Raw genomic sequence first — 14,281 nt, 5'->3', positions numbered from 1 at the left:
TTTCCCCACCCTCATAAAACTGGTTCATCAGAAATAAAGATCCTGCTGTTCTGTGAGTTGCAGTGACAGTGAAGCCCCACCAGCTCAGGTGGAGAGGCAGAGATGGAAAGCACCACATCCTCGCCCACACGCAAGGTGCTGCTGGCACCACAGCAGCCGTTGTTCCCTTCTCCCCATCCGCTGCCTCGGAGCGGTGTCCTTCCTCCCACGCTCACACACAGCGGCTCTGGTGAGTCCTATGAGCTCTTCTTCAGAAATATTTTCAACTTTCAATCAAACAGGTTTGCTTCAACCCAGAGGATGAAGTTGGAAGATGGTAAAAAACAAACAAACAAACCAACAACCAAAAGCTCAGCTTCTTCCAGCAAACCAAGGCATGTGTGGTGCCTCCCTCCTGGAGCGGCACAGACAGGACTCTCCTGGAACAACAGGAAGCGCTTGCAGCTGACCAGGAAACTTTCTGGTGACTGTTTCTTATCCTGCAGGCTGCACCCCTCTTCCCTTGGGAAATCCCCTGGGGGCTGAGGTTTACACTGGACCATTGTTTCCACACTAGGACAGCTTAACTTTGAGGGAGCTCTAATCAGGATGCAGGACTAGAGCGTGTGCTCAGAGAGGAGTCCGAGATTGATTGTACAACAGTCAGGACAAACTTCCAGTTCTTTCTTTAAATAAATACAATTTTTAAAATATATATGAATGTATATATAAAAAGAAGAAAACCTAACTGTCCCAAAGTTATGCTTTAGACAGAAAATGCTTTTATGTGCAGGTCAGTGCTTTGAACTAACAAAAATCTCCTTTGCTAACAAGGCCGAAACATTGAAGCAACAAATGGCTCCTCCTCAGCTCATCATCCTCCAAGAGAGAGGAAACTTGGGTAAACAGAGCTTAGCACAAAGAGCATGATACAAGCCTGAAATCTTTAAGACTAAGTGAAAGCAAATACATCCCCACTTCTTGATTAATTTAGAAGGGGAAAGAATCACTTTTCTAGGTCAGCTGAGGAACAACCCAAGAGAAGCAGCCAACTCCCATGTGATAGGCATGCTGATCTGCTCGGGCTGGGTGTAAAAATAAAACAGGAAGCTAACAGCTTGGGGAACATGGCTTCCTGTCACCAACAGCAAAAACCCAAGAACCATAAAAAATCAGCTGTTTGCTCTTGACTTTGAGCCACCCTTTGATAGTCTCTGTGGCAGCTGGCAGCTTATCTTTGAGGTCCAGGAGTCCTTCCTGGATGCTTTTCTATCAGGGTGTTAAGAGGAAGAAGTGGGCATTATCCCTCCTAATTACCTCACGAGCCAGGTTTTGAATTGCTAAATTTGACCCATTAAGGCAGAGGAGTTCAAGAGGCACAGCACACTGATATCTCCCAGCCAAGCAGATGTAGGTTGCCATTTTGCAATGCCTCTCCATGAGGGATTTTCATGTGCTGGTCTCCATGCAAGGAACAGCTCCCCAAAACCCGACAGAAGAGGGGAGCCAGATCTGCAACCAAATAAAAAACAGCAGAGACTCTCCAAGGATTGAAGCCCATGTTGTTCTTCACTGTGTCCAAGCACTGCAGCAGTCACCAGGAACTGCAGGGATATTTAAAGCACAGGGTGAACTGAGGAAGGACTCTGACCTTCGCTTCAAAATACCCCATGTTTTATCGATTACAGCCCAAGCCCTTGGATCTTTTGTCAGCTTTTGTGCTTCATGCCAGACAAACTTTCTCAGCTCCCCCCAGACTGCAGTCTGCACCACCAGCAGCTCTCATAAACAAGGCAGCATTTGCAGGCTGCCTGCATCCAGCTTTTCCCCCGTGCTCCCCCAGGGCTCAGCCAGGGAGCACACGCGGTGGGATCTGCAGAGCCAGAGTGGACAGCCCATCCACCAAGCACGGCTGGAAGCCTTCCAAGGTGCAGGACAGACAGAAGGAAAACAGCAAGAGGAAAAATAAGCCTGTGAGGCAGCATGCATGTGAAAAAAAAAGACAACCCCCCCCAGATGATAGGGAGCCAGGTCATAGAGATGCAGCCAGCACTAATCTCTCTGAGGATGGGGCACAAAACAAAGATGGGGAGTAACGCCTCAAATACCTCACAACAAAGGCTCAGAATATACTGTCTATACACAGCCCTCCCAGAAGTGTTTGCCTTCAAGGCATGTTTTAAATCTAAAAGGAAGGAGTAGTGGTGAAAGTTGATTTTTTTGGTTTTTTAAGGCAAAAAAACCCCAAGCAATGGTGCAGCACATGTACAATCTGAACTTGCACCAGTGCAAGACAGCAGTGATAAGGGCTAAAGAAAAACACTCCCTTTATAGCCTGGCTCATCCTGCCAGCCACCCCCACCCTCCCAGCACAGCCTGCCACACTCCACTGCAGAATGGAGAGTTTCACCCTCGTGATGCCTACGACAGCCCTCCTTGCAAGGAGGATGATGGCTCTGCTGCTCCTAACACCCGTCAGGATCCAGCAAGCAGCAGGCAAACTAAAAGAGATTAACCCCATGGAGCAGCAGAAACCAGCGAGGACAGGATGGGCTGTGGACAAACCACCCTTCTGCTCTCCCAGCAGCCTCTGGGATAAGAGGCATTTAAAAGCAAAATTTCCTCTCCTCTGAGCGAAAGGACAAGGAGCTTCAAGGTTTCAGATGTTTTTGGAGGGTGGAGGCAGGCAGATAGGAAATCTGGGACCTACAGCCAGAGTTTGGTGCCAACATGAGCAAAAAGGAGCAGTTGATGTCCCCAGAAGAAGGCACTTCACTGTTAGACCTTGTTTTTCCCCATGAGTCTCAGGAGGGGTAGAAATAGAGATAACAGCTAATGGCCTCCTGTAAAACCCCCATGCCTCATGAGGAGGTGGGACAAGGATTAATAGTCTGGACTGGAAAATAAGTGGTGTCTTTTGAAAGCAGCAGTTGGGAGGGGCAGAAAATCAAGAGAGGAGAAGGGACAAGGTATGAGAGCAGAGGCAGAAGGAGGAAGCAAAACACTGGAGGCTGCACAAGGCAAGAGACACAGTAAATGAAACAAGGAAGGGACAGACCTAAAAAAGCTTTCCAGAAGGCTCTTCCTTTTTTATTCTTTAAGAGAGTCATTAAGAAGCCGATTGACAGTGTGCTACCAGCCAGGGCCATCCAGAACTGCTTTACTTTCAGTGGTCAGGGCATGACAGCACAGCAGTTTTCCACTCCAGCTCGCCAGACTGGTGAGCAGGCATTAGTCACTGTCACGTAACTACCACAGACCATATATTATAACTAAATCCTACCATTCAGAAGCAAGTTAAATGAATTGCAAGGCCAAAAATCCTTATCTTTAAGGCAAAGATAAGCGTTTCCACTTGCTTAATGTTGAAGATCAGATTTGTTTTGGTAGTTGAGTTTGGGGTGCATAAGCTGCAAGAATGGCACAGAGGATCTGCCCTGATCTGAGAGAAGTGAGGGGGTGTGTTAAAAGTCGAAGGAAACTGCCTCTAAGAAACAGAAAACTGTCTGCAACAGATTTCTAATTATTATGGGGAGAAAAAAAGGAATCAAACTCAAACACAGCAGTGGAGAGAGAAGTTATCTCTGGTTGCAGAGCACTGCTGGTTGGGAGATTTGTAATGAAATGGGCTGATGCTGAAGCCAAATCCAAAATACTCATCCTCTCAACCACCCTGCTTCATGCCTTCTTAAAAACAAGAAGTCAGGGCTTTTGTTACAGTAACAAATTATTTTCTCTCCCACTTGAATCAGAACCTTCCTACCTGCTCACGGCGAGCATTTCCTCTGAAGTCTCCAAGTCACGGCTTGAATCCCAGAAGGCTCCAAGCCTTGTTTTGATGGCAGTGACTAAATGCTAAACCATCCAAAAAGCCCATTTGCCCCGTAGCTCTTTTCCCCTCATCTCCCCGCTCCACACTGCCCCACCTCCAGCCGGGCATTGCCAGAATTCCTCACTCTTCCCCCTCTCCCAAAACACTTACGCAGGCGCTGCCGTGCCCTGGCCAGCTCCACAGCCCCGCGACGGCCCAGAAAAAGTTTGCTGAGCACGACAAAAGCCCTGGAAGCTGAGCTCACCACTGCAACATTCCTCCTGAGCTGCCAGCCACAAATGGCACCTCTTTTCCAGGATTCTATCGGGCTTTTGCTCGGCATCACCCTTCCTACCTTGCGCTGCTCACTGCACACACAGCGGGCTCAGACAACTCCTGTTTTTCAAGGAAAGCAGGATCAGAAAGTGGTGGGATTGGAAGGGACCTCTGGAGATCATCTAGTCCAACCCCCTGTTAGAGCAGGATCCCCTAGTGCAAATCCCACAGGAACATGTCCAGGTGGGTTTGGAATGTCTCCAGGGATGGAGACTCCACAGCCTTCCTGTCCCACGGCTCTGTTACCCTCACAGTCAAGAAGTATTTTCTCACATTTAGGATCCACATGGAAGGCTTCTTCATGTGGCTTCTGCTCTGAGATCCTGCTCCCTCCACAACCAATCTCACCTTGAATTCCTTCCTCACCAGTTTTTAAATGGATTTCCACTTCAGCAATGATTTCTGCAAATACTCTTGGGGTGCTGGGGAAAAACGTGGCACAACAAAGGCCCGTAAAGGGGGGAAAAGAAAAAGGAGAAATGCAACTTGGAATTTTTGCCTTTCTGAATCCAGCACTTGGAGCAAAGCATGATGTAAATCTGAGGTAAACTGTGCTGCTCTGAGATTTCTTATCAGCAAGTCATCGACTGCTCTCCCTGTGAGCTCTGCCGGAGAAGATCACTCAGGAATCCCAGCCCTGGATTAGAATCAAGTACAATTGGTTTGTTTCAAACAAGAACTTCCAGTCTATAAACCCCTCGCACAAAGCTGGGTCTTATTGACTATTTTTAATAAATAGGGCTGGCACAGTGAAATTGGACTATTGTTACTAACAATAAAGGAGACAGACTTTGATTACGAGGATTGAGAAGCAATAGAGGGACATTTTAGGATTGAGTATTTGCTTTCCAAGGCGAGTTCTGTCAACTGAAAACAGCACCTCGGAGCAAATACTCCTTAACAAGCAGTTTGGAGCAGAGCAGAAAACAGCACTGCACAGCAAGAGAGGAACCAGCCTCTTTTTTTTGTTTGTGTGTGTCTACAGCAGGTAGAGAGCACAGACAACACCGTGGTGCAGAGAAGGCAGGCAGGACTGTAAGGTGAGATGTGTGTGTGCAATGCACACAAAGAGCTGTAAATAACAGGAGGGTTGAGTTGGAGGGAGAGATCTGGCAAGGTTCTTCTCCCTGGTATTTGACTAGCTAGCATAGCATTACTGGGAGTCACCTGGGTAATTCCCCACTCAATGTGACACACAACCTCTTAGATCAGGGACCATCTGCAAATAAATCTGGACCCCAGCAGTGATATCATCTGTCATAGTGTCTGGTGCAGCACAAAGCACCTAAGGAGGACAGAGCACATTTTTGGGGAAGGGGAGGGAAATTAGGCTTGATTTTTCAAGACGGTCAGGGTGACCAAAGCCCCTGCCCTCAGCAGGGCTTATCAAATCCTCTGCCTGGCCACAAACAAGCAGCATAGTCAAGGAGACCAAGCCTTCAGCTAAGCGCCTTGGAGAGCAGCCTTTAGGAGGACCCATCGGGGGATTAGACACACCAGCAGGTTTGGGAATGAGGGAGGAAGGAGATAATCAGATCTGAAATTCCCATCAGTATGAAATGAGACTTAACTCAGTAGCTTGCCAACGCAGACTGACTGTTCTTTCTAATGTCTGTGACAACTCTGCTTCAAATTTCAAGCTTCTCTCAGCAGTAACTACTCCCCCATGTAGCTGTAATGGCCAGAAAGAGACTGGCTTTTATGTAACCCCAAAAGACGGGCAGAAAGGGAAGCAGCAGCCACACACACACACACGGAGAACTGAGGGGGAGAAAAAAAAAATGGAGCAGAAGGCTCTGCTGAGTGCTCAGGGCTATATCCAAGCTCACAATGCAGCCACAGAGAAGTGGGATGCAGCAATCAGAAATGCTCCAGTTCCACACTCAGAGAGAGACCTAGCAATCAGTGCTGCATCCGAGCAATAGGGAGTGAAATTATAGAGCACACTGCCATGTGATGCCACAAACTACTCCATCCCGCCAGCTGTAACAAGAATTCATTCCCAAAAAACACGTCATGGGCTCATCTGTCATTAACAGCCCAGCCTGGCAGCAGCCAGGGAGGCAGCAGTGAAGGGCAGCTGCAGGGCTCCTTCCTTTCACTGCCCCTTCCTTTCACTGCCCCTTCCTTTCACTGGGGGCTGTTCTCCCCAAAAGCCACAGGGAGAAACACATAGATAACCCTCCCCTGGGTGCCAGGGAAAATGTTGCCCACCATCTCTCACCAGCCATTAAGATGGGAAGTGCAGGCTGTATTTTTACCTACCGTGGAGAAGTCTAGATTACGCAGATTCCTTAGGTCTCCCCCTCTCACCACACCACTAGATACTCATCACCTGCATTACAGTCCAGTGTTGGTTTGAAAAGTTAACATCAAGAGACTGAAGCCTACAGTAAGCATATTTATAATTTAGATTTCATCTCTGCATATGAAAGGCCAGTATAGTGCTTGTGTGTATGTAAACATAATGAAAATAATTTCACCAGACCTTAAAATATCCTGTGTGTATAGAGCCATTATATTATAGATGCATCTTTCCTCTCCTTTTAATGTTGTCAGTGCTCAAAGAATGTGGATATCTGTGATTTATAAACAGCTATTTACAAGGGGTTGTAGTGAGAGGAGAAGGAGGAATGGATTAACATTGGAAGAGGGGAGACTGAGGTTGGACATGAGGAGGAAATTCTTCCTGGTGAGGGTGGCGAGAGCCTGACCCAGGTTGCCCAGGGAAGCTGTGGCTGCCCCATCCCTGGCAGTGTTGAAGGGCAGGTTGGATGGGGCTTGGAGCAACCTGGGCTGGTGGGAGGTGTCCCTGCCCATGCAGGGGGGTTGGAACTGAGTGATCTTTAAGGTCCTTCCAATCCAAACCATTCCATGATTCTATCAGATAAGCATATACTACTTTCAATCTCAATAATCCCACCATACACCATTTGTAGATGTAGCATTTAGGGACACGGTTAGTGGTGGGCTTGGCATTGGTTTATGATTGGACTCAACAATCTTGAGGGTCTTCTCCAACCTTAATGATTCTAATTGCAGAGAACCTTCCCTGCAGCAGGATCTAGAGCAAACACGGGGTCTTCAGGAGGCCACGCTTAGCTGATGGCAAAACCAAACCCACCATAACCCCCATGTCCATAATCCAAGTCAATCCTCAACCAGAAAACTCAGCCATGTGAAGATAGAGGTGTCTGGGCAGTGGTGTCGGGCAAAAGCAGTGCTGAGCATCTCCACAGCCACGTTATGACAAGAGGAACCATGAGCCCTGATCTTGCAGAATAACGGAGCATTGTGCAGCTCACTCTGCAGTCCTTGAGACAACAAATATCCACCCTGCTCAGTTCACAGAGTAAAAATACCCTTTTTTCCTCCCTTTTCTCTTTTTTTTTTCTTCCCCCTCTCCAGCCTGCTGGCTCTGAAAAATGCAGAAGAGGCTCAGAAAGCTATTTTCTGTGTTGTTGTTTTTTTTGTCTGGCTCATGCATTATCGTCATCATTTACTGCCCTCAAGGGGATTGCACAGGTGTGACTGAAAATTTGGCTCTTCCTTTTAAACTTTTGTTATCAGCTTTACTGAAGATGATCTTGCTGGAATAAATGCCAGCTTGCTCTCCTGGAGAGGGACTGGCTGGAAGCTGCTGGCAGAAATCAAGCTGGGGGTGGAAGGATGGGGGTGTCACTAATGGGGAACATACAGATCCTCTGAGCTTCTGTTGAATGCAAATAGAGCCAGCAGTTTGACCTAGACTCCTTTTTTTTTATTGCTAAAAAACACACCATTGCCCTAATTAATGTTTCCATTCATTTAGCTGAAAAACAAGTTAAACAAAGAGGGTCACCTGGTGTTCCTATCAATGCCTGACTAGGATCCAGGCAGAACAAATGCATTTAAATAAAACTCTAGAAGAGATGTGACAAGAGAAAGGCAGTTTAGCTCAATTAAAGAGAGCTGTCACAGGGATTTGATTCTCAGAATACAGAACTATTGATTAAACAGGAATGAAAGCTCTGAAACAGAAAGGTTTCAAGGTCTTTGCAGTGAGGATGTACATCAGGAGAGAGGCAGGGCTCCTTCAGCACCAGAGGAGCTCTGGCTGTGTTGCTTCCTAGGAAACAGGAGCAGCAAAGGGAGCACAATGCTTTCAGTTACACCTAGGAATAATTTGGGAAGGATACAAGGCCAGGGACAATGCAGAGCAGCACCACAAGCTTCAATCAACACGTAGCTTTCGTGTACTCAGGTACAGGAAACTCACAACGGGTTTTCAAATGGAGCATGTCAGGAGAGGCCTGGTCAGTGGGCAGGTGTCAGTCCTTCAGCAGAACATCTCCAAGAACACCTGCTCTGAGCCCAAACCACTGTCCAAAGTCTGTGAGACTGTTCAAGGACACAGTCTCAACCTATCCCAGGAGATGAGTCCCCTGAGCAATAACAACCTTGCAGCAACAAAGAGAGAGATGTCTACTGAAACGGGACTGCCACTCTGCCCCCAAAGCCTGTCCTTAAAGGTAAAGGACGAGAAGCTTTCATTGGCAAAGTCATCCATTTCTTTCTGTCCTAATCCAGGCAAAAAGAGCTCTGGACAAAAATCAGAAAATTTCATTTTCCACACCTCAAAGTCTGTAACAGCACCAAATTCACTTGAAAAAAGGTCTTGGGTAGAAGAGATGGAATTTAACTCTCAAGAATCACACAATCATGAAATGGTTTGGCTTGGAAGGGACCTTAAAGATCATCCAGTCCCACCCCCTGCACACGCAGGGACCCCTCCCACCAGCCCAGGTTGCTCCAAGCCCCACCCACCCTGCCCTTCAACACTGCCAGGGATGGGGCAGCCACAGCTTCCCCGGGCAACCTGGGCCAGGCTCTCACCACCCTCACAACCAAGAATTTCCTCCTCATGTCCAACCTCAATCTCCCCCTTGTCCTCTCTCTCCCTGCCCTTGTCCCAAGTCCCTCCCCAGCTTTCCTGGAGCCCCTTCAGGCACTGGAAGCTGCTCGAAGGTCTCCCTGGAGCCTTCTCTTCTCCAGGCTGAACACCTCAACTCTCAGCCTGTCTCCAGAGCAGAGCTGCTCCAGCCCTTGGATCCTCTCTGTAGCCTCCCCTGGACTCTCTCCAGGAGTTCATGACAAGCAGCACCATTCCCCACAGCTCCATCCTCGGGTCCTGCAGGTACCTGAGCCTGCAGGGAAGCAGACACAGAACCACAGACCAGCTTTTGCAAATGGTGCTGCTACAGCAACCAGGGCTGAATGGCTCATTCCCAGCCTGAATTACTGCTAATGAGGACAACGTGTTTTCTTCCTCTTCTTCACACCAGCCTCCTCCAGTGAGAGGAAAGGCTTGTGCCTGGTAGCACTAACAAAGCTCTGGGTGCAGAGCACAACTCTCACCATCCAGCACATCCTCCTTCTTGGGTAATTAATACAGGAAGGGAGGGTGTGGTCTTTTTTTGTTGTTTTCTAAATAACTTATTCCTAAAGCCTGAACGCATTTTAACCTTCTTTTTCTGCAGATACACTCTTGTCTCTTTTGCAGCTAAGCTCAGCCTCCCCTTCTTTAACACACACTAAACTATTTTGATTCGTGAAAGAGTAGGAACAAACCAGTTCCAAGTGTTTTCTATACAGCTCAACTGCTCTTTCAGTTTCAACTCACGCCTAGATAATTATATCACAGCTCTGAGTGCCCCCACCCTTCTGCTGCACTTGGGGAATACTGGAAAGATAAGTCTTTTCTTAATTATTAAATGTAAATAGCTCATTAAATATAATCCAATTACTTTAATTGTAAGAAAAAGGAAGTAATTACAATATGTACATGTATTCTTGCCTGAACAGTTTTAATATCTTAAATGAATCTTTGCAGCATTAATATTTTAAGTTAACCTTTGACATGGGGCAGGGATAGGAGACATGGTCTCCCTGATATTTTTCCAGAAGTGTTATATCTGTTGGGATTTCTGTCACCAAAAAAACAAACAAACAAGAGAACAGCCTTGAGCATCTAAATTAAAATGGTTTATGAACAAGGTCTTTATTAAAAGTCAAAATAACACGAGTTTTCTATTGCAAAGGGGGAAAAAAAAGATGCACATGATGCCACATTGTGGTAAGACACTGGAACAGGTTGCCCAGGGAAGCTGTGGCTGCCCCATCCTTGGAAGTGTTGAAGGGCAGGTTGGATGGGGCTTGGAGCAACCTGGTCTAGTGGGAGGTGACCCTTTTAAGGTCCCTTCCAACCCAAACCAGTCTGGGATTAAGACCCTGGATATGCTTTTCAGATCTCAGGAATAAAGTGAGATGGCTGCTGCTATGAACTTGGGAGAACAGGTAAGTCCCCACCCTACCAGTAACAAAAGCCACCAGTTACCTGGGGTTTTCCAGGCCGGTCTCCTTCCCCGTGCCCATGGTTTGTCCTGCCCGAGAGTGGGAAGAGGAACCAGGGCTGGGGAAGAAGGACCCTGGCTCCATGTCTGGGAATAACCAGATCTCCAGTAGAGGAGCCCCACGAGGCAACCCCACAGAAACACCACACCTGGTTTTTGTGGATGCACAAGCCATCTGTGCAATGCCCAGGCACGGGGCAGGATCCCTGGCTGCCATGTGGGATTTGCAGGCAGAGCTGCAGGAAGCTGCCAGTAGCAGTCTTCTGGTTTTGCTCAGCAGCGTGACAATCCTTGGACTCACTTTCTCCATCCCTGCAGCCAGCGGGATCGAACGACCTTCCAGGCAGCCTCCAGCAAGGCCCCACTGTTTCAATCAGCCCCCCTGGTCTGACAGAGCAGGGTCAAATTTCAGCTTGGCTGTGGTGACAGATGCCTGGGTAATCTCCTTGGGACAGTCAGAAAAATTCTCTTTTTCAGCTGTTGCTGTTTCCATTTTGCATGTTCTGAGCCCAGCAGTGATCTCACCTTCTGTCATCTACAGCACAAACTCCAAGCTCTGGACCATCCAAAACTACCTCAGAGTGTTTGAAATCATCACTTTTTTGGTATCTAGTTGGAACTGGGTGATCTTTAAGGTCCTTTCCAACCCAAACTGTTCTAGGATTCTATAACTGAATCCATCATTTTTGGGGTAGATTAGACTCTCTTCTTAGGGATGGGACTATTAGGGATGCTAAAGATGAGAGTCCTTCTATCAAAGCTCACCACAAGATCTATAATAAGCTGCTTTATGAAAACCTCTCATGTGAAGCCAGACCCTAGATGTAACCTCCTTGATACACATGGAATCCTCAATAGCAACCAAAAAAAAAGCTATTCTGTCTAAGTTAATTACACACATTTTTAATTTAGCCTCCTAAAGGGAAGTGGCCAGTTCTTTCATGCTGCCCTAGACAGAAGGTAAAGGTTTTACACAAGCTGTGTTTACAGCCACATGCTTTCCTCCAGCAAAAGGATCAGCTCAGCAGCTGTTGGGATTGAAAGAACAGGATCTGGGTGTGTCCACGGTTTTCTCTTGCCTTTTTTTTTTTTTTCCTGGTGGGTTGGGTTTTTTTTTGCAGCTGCAAGGGCAAAACCATCCGAGTGTGTGCGCTTTTTCTTACGGGGCACAAAAGCAGGGTGCCTGAAAGGGAATTTGCTTCCGCTCTGGCAAGCACTCAACAAACTATTTGCTGGGCTAAGGGGTGGTCGGGGAACTTTCACCCATCCATTCAGTCAGGGCCGTTATTCCCCCTCCCTCCCAATTAAATCCCATTTTTTGCACTCCATGCATGAACCCCCAGCTACACCAATACATCAGATATTGTGGCTGATAGCCTCTGAATGCCACTTCAAGCCCTCCAGTGTCTGAAAGCAAAGCATCATTCATTCTTTGAGCAGCAGAAAGAGACTTTTGCTGTACAGAGGACTTGAAGGAAGGCTCTGAAAAGTAGGAAAAGGGCATCCAGTGAAAAGAGGAAATGAGAAATTAAAACCACATTCAATCTTATTAGCGGTCATACAATAGGTCAACAAAGTACTTTGCAAAACTCCACAGCATGTGAACAGTTTATGCAGAAGTGGCTCCTGTGAGATCAGTGACACCAGAATTTGGCTTTTTTGAGGTGGGGGGGAAGCCAAGTGGCTAATTCAAATAGCCCAGATGGGTGGGGAGATGGCTGGAGATCTCATTTCCCTGGTTGCAGCAAAGCACACTGAGGAGATGAGAACAGAAGGAATATTCCCCCTTTTCCATCTGAAACATTTTCTCCCTCAAGGGATTTCCAGCATCTCCTTGGTAGGGCCTCTTTGAAACACCACAAAGTGGCACTGCTCATCATTGCAGTGATGATAGTAAATACACTCCAGTATTTTGTTGATCCTTTTGCTTAACAAACAAAAGGTCAGAGTCATTAGCCCAGTTTTATGAGCGGGGAGATAGGGAGGCTGGGAAGAGGCAGGCTGCTCTGTAACATCATGGGAGACAAACAAAACAAGAAACCCTCAGCCACAGGACATCAGCATAACCATGCTGGGCCATCCAGCCTCCAGATAAACCTCTGACCACCGGTGGGCTGATATTCCAGAACCATGGAATGGTTTAGGTTGGAAGGGACCTTAAAGATCATCTAGTTCCAACCTCCCAGCATGGGCAGGGACACCTCCTACTAGACCAGGTTGCTCAAACCCCATCCAACCTGCCCTTGAGTATCAGATGCATAAAGAGCATGAGAACAAGGCAAGCACAGAGAGAGTTCTCCCTGCTGTCCTTTTCCATGCTTCGGGATCCCACTGCACTTTAAAACCATGCGGAAACAAACACTAGCCTTTAATTCTCCTTTATGGATTTCACTTTAAATTGGTCTCATCAGTTTCCGAACTCCTCTGAACAGTTGGCATCCATGAAACCCCAGGGCAGCAAGTCCCCACATTTATCATGGTCGAGGTGAAGAGATGCTTCCTTTCATGCCCTTCATTTTACAACTAGGAGATTTTAATCTCAAATCTATGTGTGGCTTTGCTTCATAAAGGAGTTGTTCAAATGAATGCATCATCATTCATATTAAACAAGCACCTTCTGAGGAGGAGGTTATCTGGCTGCTTCAGCCAACACCAGAAAAGCTCTCAGTTCTCACTGAGCACTTTCAGCAGAAACCAAAATAATCAACTCATGGTCTGGGTTTGATTTATGGCAGCAGTAAGGACAAATTATTTTCAGTGGACAGCTCTGTGTGTGTTGTCTGTCCTGTTCTCCACTGTGCAGCACTTCCAGCAGTGACACAGGAGAAACAAAACCCCCCAGACAATAAGTCACTGGTGGGCTCAGAGCAGCTCCTCCAATGTGATGGCACAGTAACAACCTCCCATGAGGAAATTCAAGCCCTCAAAACAAATGCTGAACAGCTGCTGCTTCACAGGAGGGGAGATTGAGGTTGGACATGAGGAGGAAATTGTTGGGTGTGAGGGTGGTGAGAGCCTGGCCCAGGTTGCCCAGGGAAGCTGTGGCTGCCCCATCCCTGGCAGTGTTGAAGGGCAGGTTGGATGGGGCTTGGAGCAACCTGGGCTGGTGGGAGGTGTCCCTGCCCATGCAGGGGGTTGGGACTGGGTGATCTTGAAGGTCCTTTCCAACCCAAGCCATTATATGATTCTGTGATTTCCCTTACTCTCTTGGCATCACAGCATCCTTTAAGCCACCCCTTCTCCCCAAAACAGGTTTGGGCTACTCTTCTGGAGAAGACCACACAAAAGGCACAGAGCAGCTCACCACTGATCCCATTTGTGGGCACCAACTGAGATTCCCGGTCCTTTACATTTCTTCCTCAAAACCCCTGGCAGATGCATACCTCAGATATGCCTGTGCCCCACTAGCTCTCCAGCAGCAACATAATACCAGGAAGCTTTACTACCATTTCAAGAATTAGGGGAGGATCCAGAGGAACTATTTCCCAGGCCCCTACTGCAGGGAAGGCCAGTTTGGGCTGGAGAATGTGATTAACACTTCATGCTGCTTGCTCAACAACCTAAGGTGGAAGTTCATGTTTCAGTTCTTCTGGGAGGGAAACCTCCCCCCTGCTGCCTCCCAGGCAGGGGAAAAAAATTAAAAAGAAAATCCTGCAGACCTACAGATGGAAAAATAAACCTTCTATGAATCAGAATTAGGGCTGAATCTGATCACATCCTGTTGAATCTGTTTGCAGGGAAGCCTGATCAGCAGCCCCCCCCC

The sequence above is a fragment of the Chaetura pelagica genome, unplaced genomic scaffold (genome assembly GCF_000747805.2).
Source record: "Chaetura pelagica isolate M959 unplaced genomic scaffold, ChaPel_1.0 scaffold956, whole genome shotgun sequence".
NCBI lineage: Eukaryota > Metazoa > Chordata > Aves > Apodiformes > Apodidae > Chaetura > Chaetura pelagica.
This window is presented reverse-complemented; position numbering follows the sequence as displayed.